Genomic DNA, 12,318 nt, shown 5'->3' on the forward strand with positions numbered 1-12,318 from the left:
AGGAGTCAGCACTTCAATATTTCCAAAATTTAAATGTTCTCTATTCATGCAAAGGCACAAAAAAGCTTATGAACCTAATTACAATTTAGTATACACAGTTGCTGTAGTCTTGTTCAATATAAAAATTGTACATAACAGCTATATCATCAGTTGGACAAAACTACAAATAATGTTAAATTTGTTTGAGTATTCGAAAATACATAATAGAGCATCATCAAAACTGAAAAAAAGAAACCGAAATTCCCGATATGATACTATTGCGTAAGAGTGACATTGTAAAAGTAATGCACAAGTTCAAAAAGTGTGGTTGACATATACCAAAAAAGCCTAAAGTATGCCAAATATAAGAAATTCAGAGACTGACTAAACTATTTTGATCACAGCGAACTAAAATCATGTTTTATCAGTAACTATGATGGCTAAGGTAATATTTAATGAATTTGAAATTCACTTGATATCGTAAATAGTTATTTGAATTGGTAAATTATATGGTATACATGTAAATTAAATGTAATAATATGTAGAGTTGTTATGAATAGGAGACATACATATTGTTTAACTGCATGCCTTGAATATTCATTTTCATAATCAGACTCAAAAAGTATTATTTTAGTATTGTTCGACGAAATTACTCTTTCCAAGATGTTTGTTGCTTATGAAATTTGATATCAAACCCGTGTTAGTTTTTGCCTTTCTCCTATAGAAAGGCTATGCAATCGCTCTGAAAACCGACTTTTTAACCGAGACCCATAAGGCTGAGTCTCTTTTACCATTCGACTCAGCTCGTCGAGTTAGGCAAATGTCTGTGCGTGTGTGCGTATGTATGTGTGTGCGTGTGTATGTGACCAAAAATAAGCACATCGGTTACTCAGGAATTGCTGAACCAGTTTTTTCAAATTTAGTCTCAAATGAAAGGTACAACGTTCCCATAGGCTGCTATTGAATTTCATTTAATTCCGACTTCAGGTTCCGGAGTTACAGGTTGAAGCGTGGGTCCACGCATGAAATTCCCATATAAATCGGAATCAGCATGGTATTTGAAAAATGCAAACCTTCACGAAATGTGTTCGAAAATGTTTGGATTTATAGTTTCAGCTCGCTGATGCCCAATCAAACTCACGTTGATCACATTGGACAACTTCGGCGGAACCGGAAGCATCGGGAAAGTGGTTATGTTCCTGAGTTGAATTCACATATGCTTCTCAGAAATGTCTGACTCGATTTTCACAAAATCAGCCTCAAATGAAAGCCACAACATTCCTATTGAATGCTATTAAATTTCTTTTGAATCGGAGTTCTGGTTTCTGTGTTACGGGTTGAAGTATACGGCCACATGCGGAATTTCCATATAAACCGGTAATCAATGTATGTATAAATGATCTAAAAATAATTAAAATGAATTACAAATTGTTTGAAACTGTTGTTCGACACTCTTCGGAAGTTCGGAGTGTTCGGAAAACGTATGTATTCGTATGTGTGTATGTCTGTGTGTGACCAACAATTGCGCATCGGTTACTCGGAGATGACCGAACCGATTTTCTCAAAACAAGTCTCAAATGGAAGGTATAATATGCAGTTTGGTGCAGTATTGCCCTCCCCCCCACTTACCCTAACACCTTCACCTTTCATCAACCTCCCTCCCTGGCCACACTTTGCTTGAAGTTTTTGACATTGGATTCATGGGAAAATACAGTGTGTCTCACATTTATAAGTTCACCCTAATTTCTCAGAATAACGTTTTTTGTATTCAAACAAATTGCACCATTTTTTAGCGTTTATTTTGAAGCTTAATCAACGATGTTTCTCGAAATTTAGAAGCCTTGGTGCGTTTTGTTTGTTAGTTATGGTAGTTTAAGTAAAAAAAGGGATGTTCCACATTTATGAGTTCACCTTACTGTTTCCCTTTCTCATATAGAAAGGTTATGCAATCAATCTGAGCATCGTCAACCTAATCACGGTCTATCCCCCCATCACACACCATAATTCCCTAAACCCACCTTCCCTCATCAATTAATCCCCCCCGCTCCTATGAAGAAAATTTCCTAGTTCCTCCTAAATAAACCTCCCTAGTTGGTCTGTAAAACCAGTGAAAAATTTGGTTTGAAATGATTTTGAGTTTGAAAACTACTTTAAAATTGAAACTAATTTAAAATTTGTTAACAAGTTGAAACTTTTTGTCGGGGTCTGGAATTCCCCAAACCTTCCTCCTAGATTCGCTGCTGGGCTCAAGTGTTTCAGCTACGACACATAGCTTCTCAGGTTCGCGGCTGTCGATCCATTGTATGTATGTGCAAATCGTACTGAATATGTAATGGACATTTCCACCATTATATTGAACATAATCAGCCATGGAATCGTACACGAAAAAACCGATTTAATCCACCTAGCAGTGAGATGAGACATTTCTTACACATTTCACTATTGGATTAGTTTGCAGAACTCACGAGAAGTAGGCACCCAACAAGAGGTGGGATGAAAACAGTTTCTAGTCTTGCACGAATAAAATCTCGAATAAACTGAATAAATTATAGAAATCAACAAAATGACCGAAATAAAAAAGTAAAGCAAAAAATTAAATAATAGGTTTTTAAATTCATAAAATAAGTAGAAAAATTAATATAAATCAAAATTATAAAATACACGAATCAAATTAGATTAGGTTATTAAATAAAAATTAAGGTTATATTTAGAAATAGTTATAAGATTAATAAAATAAATTGACTCATACTAACAAATTGAATGAAATATAACGAATGACTGAACATGAAATGCATAAAATTAAAGATATGAATAAAATGAATCAAAAGAATCAAATGAATCAAATAAATTAAATAAATCAAATGGTTCAAATGATTCAAATGAATCAAATGAATCAAATGAATCAAATGATTCAAATGAATCAAATGAATCAAATGAATCAAATGAATCAAATGAATCAAATGAATCAAATGAATCAAATGAATCAAATGAATTAAATGAATCAAATGAATCAAATGAATCAAATGAATCAAATGAATCAAATGAATCAAATGAATCAAATGAATCAAATGAATCAAATGAATCAAATGAATCAAATGGATCAAATGAATCAAATGAATTAAATGAATCAAGTGAATCAAACGAATCAAATGAATCAAATGAATCAAATGAATCAAATGAATCAAATGAATCAAATGAATCAAATGAATCAAATGAATCAAATGAACCAAATGAACCAAATGAATCGAATGAATCAATTGAATCAAATGAATCAAATGAATCAAATGAATCAAATGAATCAAATGAATCAAATGAATCAAATGAATCAAATGAATCAAATGAATCAAATGAATCAAATGAATCAAATGAATCAAATGAATCAAATGGATCAAATGAATCAAATGAATCAAATGAATCAAATGAATCAAATGAATCGAATGAATCAAATGCATCAAATGAATCAAATGAATCAAATGAATCAAATGAATCAAATGAATCAAATGAATTAAATGAATCAAATGAATCAAATGAATCAAATGAATCAAATGAATCAAATGAATCAAATGAATCAAATGAATCAAATGAATCAAATGAATCAAATGAATCAAATGAATCAAATGAATCAAATGAATCAAATGAATCAAATGAATCAAATGAATCAAATGAATCAAATGAATCAAATGAATCAAATGAATCAAATGAATCAAATGAATCAAATGAATCAAATTAATCAAATATATCAAATGAATCAAATGAAACAAATGAATCAAATGAATCTGATTTGTGGATATTTTTGGTCTTTGATCCGTTATTTCTCATGAAAGTTCGTACCAATATAACGAATGTGCAGCTGATACAACTCATGGTTTATTCGCCTGTGCCACGTTCCGTCTTCCATCTGAACTCCACCATAGATGGTACGCAACACCTTTCGTTCGAAAACTCCAAGGGCGCTTTGGTCCTCAACGAACATAGTCCAGGTCTCGTGGCCGCAGAGGACCATCGATCTAATCAGCGTCTTGTAGATAATCAACTTCGTGCGGCGGCGAATTTTGTTCGACCGGAGCGTCCTCCAAAGTCGAAAGTAAGCACGATTTCCCGCCAAGATCCGTATCTGAATTTCTCTGCTGTTATCATTGTCGTCGGTTATCAGAGTCCAAATACATGAGTTCGTCGACCATCTCGATTTCGTCACCGTCAATCCGCACTCGGGTGGGAGGTTCACATTGTCGTCTCTAGAACCTCTTCCTCTCATGTATTTTGTCTTCGAAACGTTGATGGCAAGTCCAATCCTGCTGGCTTCAGCTTTCAGTCTTTGAGCATATGTTTCATTCAAAATTCAATAGAGATACGAATAGTTTAAATATCGCACGTGGAATGTCTCTTTTGAAAATTTTCATGTCGAACTTTCATATTACCCAGTTAATCCAAATATTTTTCTGATATAGCCATGAATTTCCTTAATTATAGTGTAGATAAAGGCTTTGAATACAATTGAATTAAAGTTGAGTTGATGTAGCAGCAGTCAAAAAATAGTTTTGTTTTCTCGAACCTTCGCAATTACAATTAATAAATATTTCAGATTGGCAGAAGACCTTATCACACAACTTAGAAATGGATACAGAAATAGCTAGATAGATGCGATAGAAGAGAAACAGAGGGAGAGAGAGAGAGAGAGATGGGCGGGGGGGGGGGGGCGTGTGAGGAATGGCAAATGTTGGTTAATGCAGTGACATTATTTTTATAGATATATTATTATGATATATTGATTTCTTATATTCTTGTCATAAATAATGTAAGTAGTAATTTTTGCGCCATAACCAGTATAACCTAAATCTTACAAAAGAGCTAAATTTTTGCTAGATTTTTGGACTTCAAACATACTTACTACTTTACTTTCGGTGACGCCACAAGTATAATTATATGAGAAATCTTTTATCTCACTATTAGGTGAATTACTTGTTGATCTGTGTATTGATATGCCATCCAACATTTACCTCATGATTAAACGCAATGCCTAATCCAAGGGTTAAATACTAGAACTCACTGTTTCTTTATCAACACATTATTTTGTCATTGAAGTGAACTTATATATTGATTTTTAAGAAATAGTTAATTTATTAAAAAGGTAATTCACAAAATGTTCCCAACATCGAATTCCTTGAATCACGTAGATGTGTTTTCATACCCCGATATTCAAAATCGGTTTAGTTTTGCCCCCAAAACACCAGTAAAGTAAATACTCTGTATGAAACAATCTCATTTTTAGTTAGTGGAAATTGGTAAGCGAGGACCAGAAATACAAAATGTTTAATATCTCCGCCGCTCGTGCACGGATTTTGACAATCTGTAGCTTGTTAGAAAGGTATTTTTACAAGCTTTCTGTTTATGTGCAGTTTGTGGGACAATATTATATTGTTCGGAAATTATTTGCGAAAAACCTGCTGTGTTTTGACAAAATCGTCCATATCTCAGAAAGTAAACAACATATCGAAAATCAAAAATAATAGTGTCAAATGGCAACGTTTTGTACATACATACATACACACATACACACATACACACACACATACAGACATTGTCTCAATTTGTCGAGCTGAGTCGATTGGTATATGAGACTCGGCCCTCCGGGCCTCGGAAAAAGTTTTCAAAGTTTGAGCGAATCCTATACATTTCTTTTATAAGAAATGTAAAACAGTCATAAATTCATGAACAAAAAGTCACGATTTCGTGAACTGAACATTTTACGAAAACCATGGCTAAGTTCCTGAAGTTATGAACAATAAACCTCGAATTCATGAAACTATTTGTGTTTTCAAAAACTAGTTCGCCTCGAATATATACATGGCGTTACATTAGAATGTTTGGTTAGGGTACTGTTATGTTCACTGGACATGTTTAGTTTTTGTTGTAATTCTAGTTCATGATTTGGGATTATACAACCGACAGTCAAATGATGTTCATGAGCTTATTCGCGATTTTTGTGATTCACGTTATTGTGCTATCGTATTCATGAGTTTACTATTGCTTTTTTCTGTCAGATTAGTTGGATTAAAATTCATGATTTCAGGATCTTAGTCGCGATTTTTGTGTTTCCTTTTCACGTTATCGTGATATTTTGGTTATGAGTAGAGTGATTCATGTTCATGATTTCAGGATCTAAGTCACGATTTTTGTAACTGCTGCTCATGTTATCCTAATATATTAGCCATAGAGTATTTCATGTTCATAATTTCAGGATCTTAGTCATGATTTTCGTAATTTCTGTTCATGTTATCGTAATGTTTTATTTTAAAACTTACTTCCAAATTTGACACCAAGAGTAATATGACTAATGTTCATGATATTAACAGTTTTACCATGGTATTCATAAATTCTGTTCGCCTAATTGTTATCTGTTACTATTTGGTTACTATCGATTTTTTATTCGGAATTACGTGACAATATGAACTGGATCATAAAAATATAACTGATTCGCGATATCTTGTTCAGTGAATTATATCACACACACACTATTTGGGATTCTCAATGCAGTTTTCACTTTCTATCCAAACATCACCATTAACCTTATCAAACGAATATTTTTTTTTATTCATTTCGTTTATTTGATAGGCACAAATGCGTTAGCTTGGCGGTGCCAAATTCTTTTGTTTTTACTTTTTGGATATTTTAAAACTAAGAGGTTACAATGTTGAAATATTTTTTTTAAAAGAGAAAAATTTTACAGCTATTTTAAGACTAGAAATAAGATTCTATATACAAGAGAGGGGGCAAAAGATTTTTTTCATCAAAAATTTTAAAACAAGGAATTCAATAGTAATAGTTTTTTAGGAAATATTTACAGTTATCTTAAAACTAACAATATAGTTTGGTGCACAAAAGGGGGAACAAATATTTATGAGAAAATTCACAGGTGTTTTAAAACTAGGGATACAATTCTATTTACAAGATGGGGGACAATAGTTTTAACAAAGAGGCAAAATTACAACTATCTTAAAACTAGGAGTACAGAATACAAATTTGAACTTTTTTAGCGGAGACTTATGCTTGGTCAAGATATTCAGAGGGGATCAAACGAATAATGTTCGAGGTCCTAATAGTTTTTTTTTATATCTAATGCTCGTGTCTATTACTAGGGTCATTCATTATCATGTTGCATGAAATTGTCAATGATTAGCGATATCTTCTAAATATCACAATCACACAAAATAGATTTTAAATCATGTACACTACAACCTCCATTTACGAACTCTTTTTTACGTAATATTCCATTTACGTAACTATTTTTACGAACTAAATTCGAAATAACGAACTCTTTTTTACGAACTAATTTAGAAATAACGAACTCTTTTTGGAAAGTTTGAGTTCGTACATACGTTACAGCATGAAGTTGTATACTTATGTATTCTTAGTTAATTGTTACTAATATAAGTTGGGTATTTTCGGAATGAAGTTGACGAGTGCAAGACGGAAATCGATGGTTTGAGCCATTTTGGAATCCAAGATGGCGACTTCCGGTTTAGATACATTTTCTATAACCTCAACAATATGGGTTTTTTTCGGAATGGGGTTGACGAGTGCATGATGGAAGTCGATGTCTTGATATAACCTCAACAATATGGGTATTTTCCGGATAGGGTTGACGAGTGCATGATGGAAGTCGATGTCTTGATATAACCTCAACAATATGGGTATTTTCCGGATAGGGTTGACGAGTGCATGACGGAAACAGAACCCATATTGTTCGTTATCAAGAATATTGCTCAACCGGAAGTTGTCACCTTGGATTTCAAAACGGTTCCAATTGTCCATTTTCGGCATCTACTTGTCAAGCCTGTTCCAAAAGTGCCCATATTGTTAGGGTTATCGAGAATATTGCTCAATCAACGAATATTAATAAGAATGTGAAGCAAACTTTTTTTACGAACGAAATCCCGAATAACGAACAATTTTTTTACGAACTAATTCAATTTACGAACCCCCGGTTTGGTTCGTAAATGGAGGTTTCAGTGTACTGGGCATCATGAACCAGTTCACGAATACATGAATAATAATTAATGATTTCGTGAACTATTGCACAAAAATGAACGTGAGTTGTGACTTATACTAGATATCATGAACCAGTTCACGAATACATGAAAAATATTTGATGATGTTGTTAACTAATTCACGAGCCCGGATATTGGATCTTACCTAATATATTAGAGATCATGAATTAGTTCACGAGAATGAAATGGATTCATGAATACAATTTGGAATTTCGCGAAATAGTTCAAGATAACATATCCAGAATATTTTGATTATGTGAACTAAGGCTCCTATATCTATGAAAATCATCAGGAGTCAACCTTTGGTTTTATGTATAATGTTCATAAAGTTTAACAACCTTTTAAAACAGCTATAACCTTCGATTGAAGCAAGAATTGCTCACAAAAACAAGTAAGGCTAATAAATGTGACCATCATTTTTCATTTAAGTATTAAGAGTTATACGGATCAGCTCTAGAACTGAAGATATTGCAATTAGTCTGATTGGATTCCGATAGAGCAGTGCTGCCAGGGACAGTTTAGGTTGACGACGGAAAATGATTTTTTCATATATTTTCGTTATGTTGCAATATTATTGAAAACTAATATATCCTATCAATTTAGATTGTCTTTGGCTAAGTTTTCCATATAATTGGACTATTGTAAATATTCTAGGAGAATTGTATTGGGAGGTAAAAAGTGGGCAACTTCTAGCACTTCGAGGGAAGCACCTATCTTTATGAAAAAAGGCTTTTCGTATTTCTCGGTTCCATCGTTTTCAAGGCAAAATAGTTTTGAAACCCTACATGCACTGGAAAAAATTGGGGCATGAAAGGGTTAAACTCAATTTCGGCTGCAGTTTCAAACTCCAAACACTGTTATCGAGATAATGCAGATCTGGAAATTTCATATACCCAGAAATTAAAAAATATCATACTCCTAAATCATAGTGCATATTAGGGCATCGCAAAAATTTTTTTTTTTGAATTCTCAAAGGCCCCCCCTCTCATATTGTGACAAATGTCAAAGTAAGCTCAGATGCCAAATTTCACATCATTTGGACAATTTTAGACCCCCGCCCACTTCGCTTGAAATTTTTTGAAATCAGTGCTATGGGAAAATATGGAGGAAAAATACATTAAATGCTATAACTTTTGAAGTAGCAATCAGAAAATTAAAATTTATACCTCTTTTGGAAGGAAATAATCTTAGTATTTGAATGGAGATATATTTGTTTTTAGAAAAATACGGAAAAGTGGGGTACTGGGTCATTTTGGCCCCAAAATCCCCTATTTTTAATGATTTTTCTGTTCCGTGATGCAAATCATACATATTTTGTAGTTTTTCTGATGTAAAAAAATCTCAGAAATCGAACGGAACCCTTTTGACCTTAGTCCGAATACGAGAAGTTGGGGTTAAATGGCCTTTTGACATTCATGTTAAACTTCATCATTCATTCTCTATTATTCTTCACTCAATTTTCATAAACTATATCTTGTTGAACGTGGAAAATCCTTAGGATTATAAGAAAAATAGATTCGTTACCGGTAAAATTCAGGAACACCAAATTATCTGACATATAGTGTCGATTTCACATTTTTATCATAAAATCGCACATATTAACTCCATTTAACAACCAAATTCTTATTTAATTTACTACTTTTAGTGTAAAATATGCTTAGGGATCACATGAGAAAAGTTTCATTCCTGGAAAAATAGGGGAAGTTGAGGTATTAGGACAAATAATGAAAAAATGAGATTTGTAGAGTAAATATCAAAAAGTTTGATGTTTCTGAATTTTACCTTTAACGTTTTTATTTTTGTTATATTCCTCAGAATTTTACACGTTCAATAAGTTACATTTTATGAAAATTGATTAAAGAATAATAGAGATTATATGCATGAGAAAATGATAAAATTTAATATGACTGACAAAAAGCCCTATAACCCCAACTTCTCGTATTCGAAATAAGGTCAAAAGGGTTCCCTTCGATTTCTGAGATTTTTTCACATTAGAAAAACTACAAAATATGTATGGTTTGCATCACGGAGCAGAAAAATCATTAAAAATAGGGGATTTTGGGGCCAAAATGACCCAGTACCCCACTTTCCCGTATTTTTCAAGAAACAAATATATCTTCATTCAAATACTAAGATTATTTCCTTTCAAAAGAGGTATAAATTGTAGTTTTCTGATTGCTACTTCAAAAGTTATTGAATTTAATGTATTTTTCCTTCATATTTTCCCATAGTACCAATTTCAAAAAATTTCAAGCGAAGTGGGCGGGGGTCTAAAATTGTACAAATGATGTGAAATTTGGCATCTTAGCTTACTTTGACATTTGTCACAATATGAGAGGGGGGGCCTTTGAGAATTCAAAAAAAATTTTTTTTTGCAATGCCCTAGTGCATATGTACAGGTACACATAACCGCCAGCATCGCCGTACCAACAAAATACATCTTGACACATCCTGCTTCCGGTTCTTCAGTTTTCGGTTGCACGGTTTATCATAATTTCCTGAACAAATTAATCATTTAGGATACCACCGACTGATTGAGTTGTTTGTCTCTCGAAACAATCCCGGTAGCAATGCTCGAAGGCACCCTCGCATGCTTCTTTCCGGAGGGTGTCCCGAAGCGCCTTGCACTGCAAATGATTACTGCCGAGCAGTGACACTAAGGATGATTAATTGTTGTTTGTAATCAAAATAGACGACAACAACGATTTATAGGTCGGAGTTTAAAGTTCACGTTCGGTGAGCTGAACTAGTGTAGGCAGGCAAAGAAAACCATCATCGACATTTTCGTTTCTTTCCCAGTAGTCAAAAGGGAAAGAAAAATGTTTCCTCGCGGCTTGGGTCTAATTAGGATGTGCATTCTCACCTGTTATGCTTCGAAGTATGTTTCGTTTCCCTATGATCGTTCGCGGGTAATTTTCAAGATTTTTCAACTAATTAAACGCGCTAGAAAACGTTAACTTTACGGAGTGATTAGATCTTTGTTTTGGGGTTGGACTCGATCAGGACAGAGTTACCAGAAAATAATAGGAAGAAGATTAAAACATAATTAAATTTAACCGTCATGCTTGTGATTTTTAGAAATATTTCGAGTGGGGTAACTAAAACACGTGTGTTACAAAAATTCGAATTGATCCACGCAAACTTGAAAGCAACAAAAATATATATTTACACTTATGGTTATCGAAGAGATAATGGCAAAATGGTGCAAATTTCGATCAAAATTACAATGAATCAACAAATTACAATAACGATTTCGCTAATGAATGAGTAAATTTACGTTCGATCGTCACAGACTCATGTTCCATGAGTCATTCAAAATTAAGGTAGGTACCTACGAGAACAAAATTATTTCCGAAATATTAATCGTACTAATTATGTTTGTCAATTGTTCTATAGAAAAAAAGTGTTATCGGAATCCGTATGAAATGCAACTAATAGTCGGGTTATGGAATTACATCATATATCAGTGAGCAGCTCGTCATGAACTGCAAAAAAGTGCGGCAGCTGTCTTCAACGTTAACTTTCTTCTGGATCATTGCAGCCATCTGTTTGCAACATCATTGCAAAATTTTCCTTTTGAAAAATCGATAATTAAGACACGAACAAACAAGGAATAAGGAGAACCGTAACTTATCGCAAAAAGGCATACCAAAAATCATCAATGGTGAATCATGACAAAAGTTTTTTGCCTTTCTTTTCCTTCTCGGGTCAGTTCTTTCCCGATGCGCTTCGAGGAACTCATCTTCCTCTAATAACCCTTCGATTATTAACCCATAAATCTACACGCGATTACCTTCATGATGTTCCCTCCGGGCTTCTTTCATTGTTATTATTGTCGAAAAGAAACATTAAAAATAGATCCTTCTTCCGTCGTCATTCTGTTCAATGTCGACTAAACACAATGTCCAAACAGGTAAATATTTAACCCAAAACTCTTCCTGCGTTGGCTTTCCAAAATCAAACCAATCTTCTATATTTTGCAAAAAAAAAAAACCCTTTCCACACAATATAGCACAACACATTTGCCCAAACAGATTTATTCTATAAACATCGAATCGAAATCGTTCGACGAAAGGGGTATCCAAAAAGGTGAATCCAACGTAAAATAAGTTCTAATACACAGAAAGGACTCTTCGGTGAATGGAACTCTATAGTAAATCCCATATGTACCCAGCACAAAGAGACATCGAAGCTGTATCAATCTTCTGCGGTGTCTTATATCGCAACAGTCAACGTCAAGTCTGTTGCGAAACGAGAACCCGTTTTTATTGTTCATGTCGCGATTTTAGAT

Source organism: Topomyia yanbarensis, chromosome 3, assembly GCF_030247195.1.
Source record: "Topomyia yanbarensis strain Yona2022 chromosome 3, ASM3024719v1, whole genome shotgun sequence".
Taxonomy (NCBI): domain Eukaryota; kingdom Metazoa; phylum Arthropoda; class Insecta; order Diptera; family Culicidae; genus Topomyia; species Topomyia yanbarensis.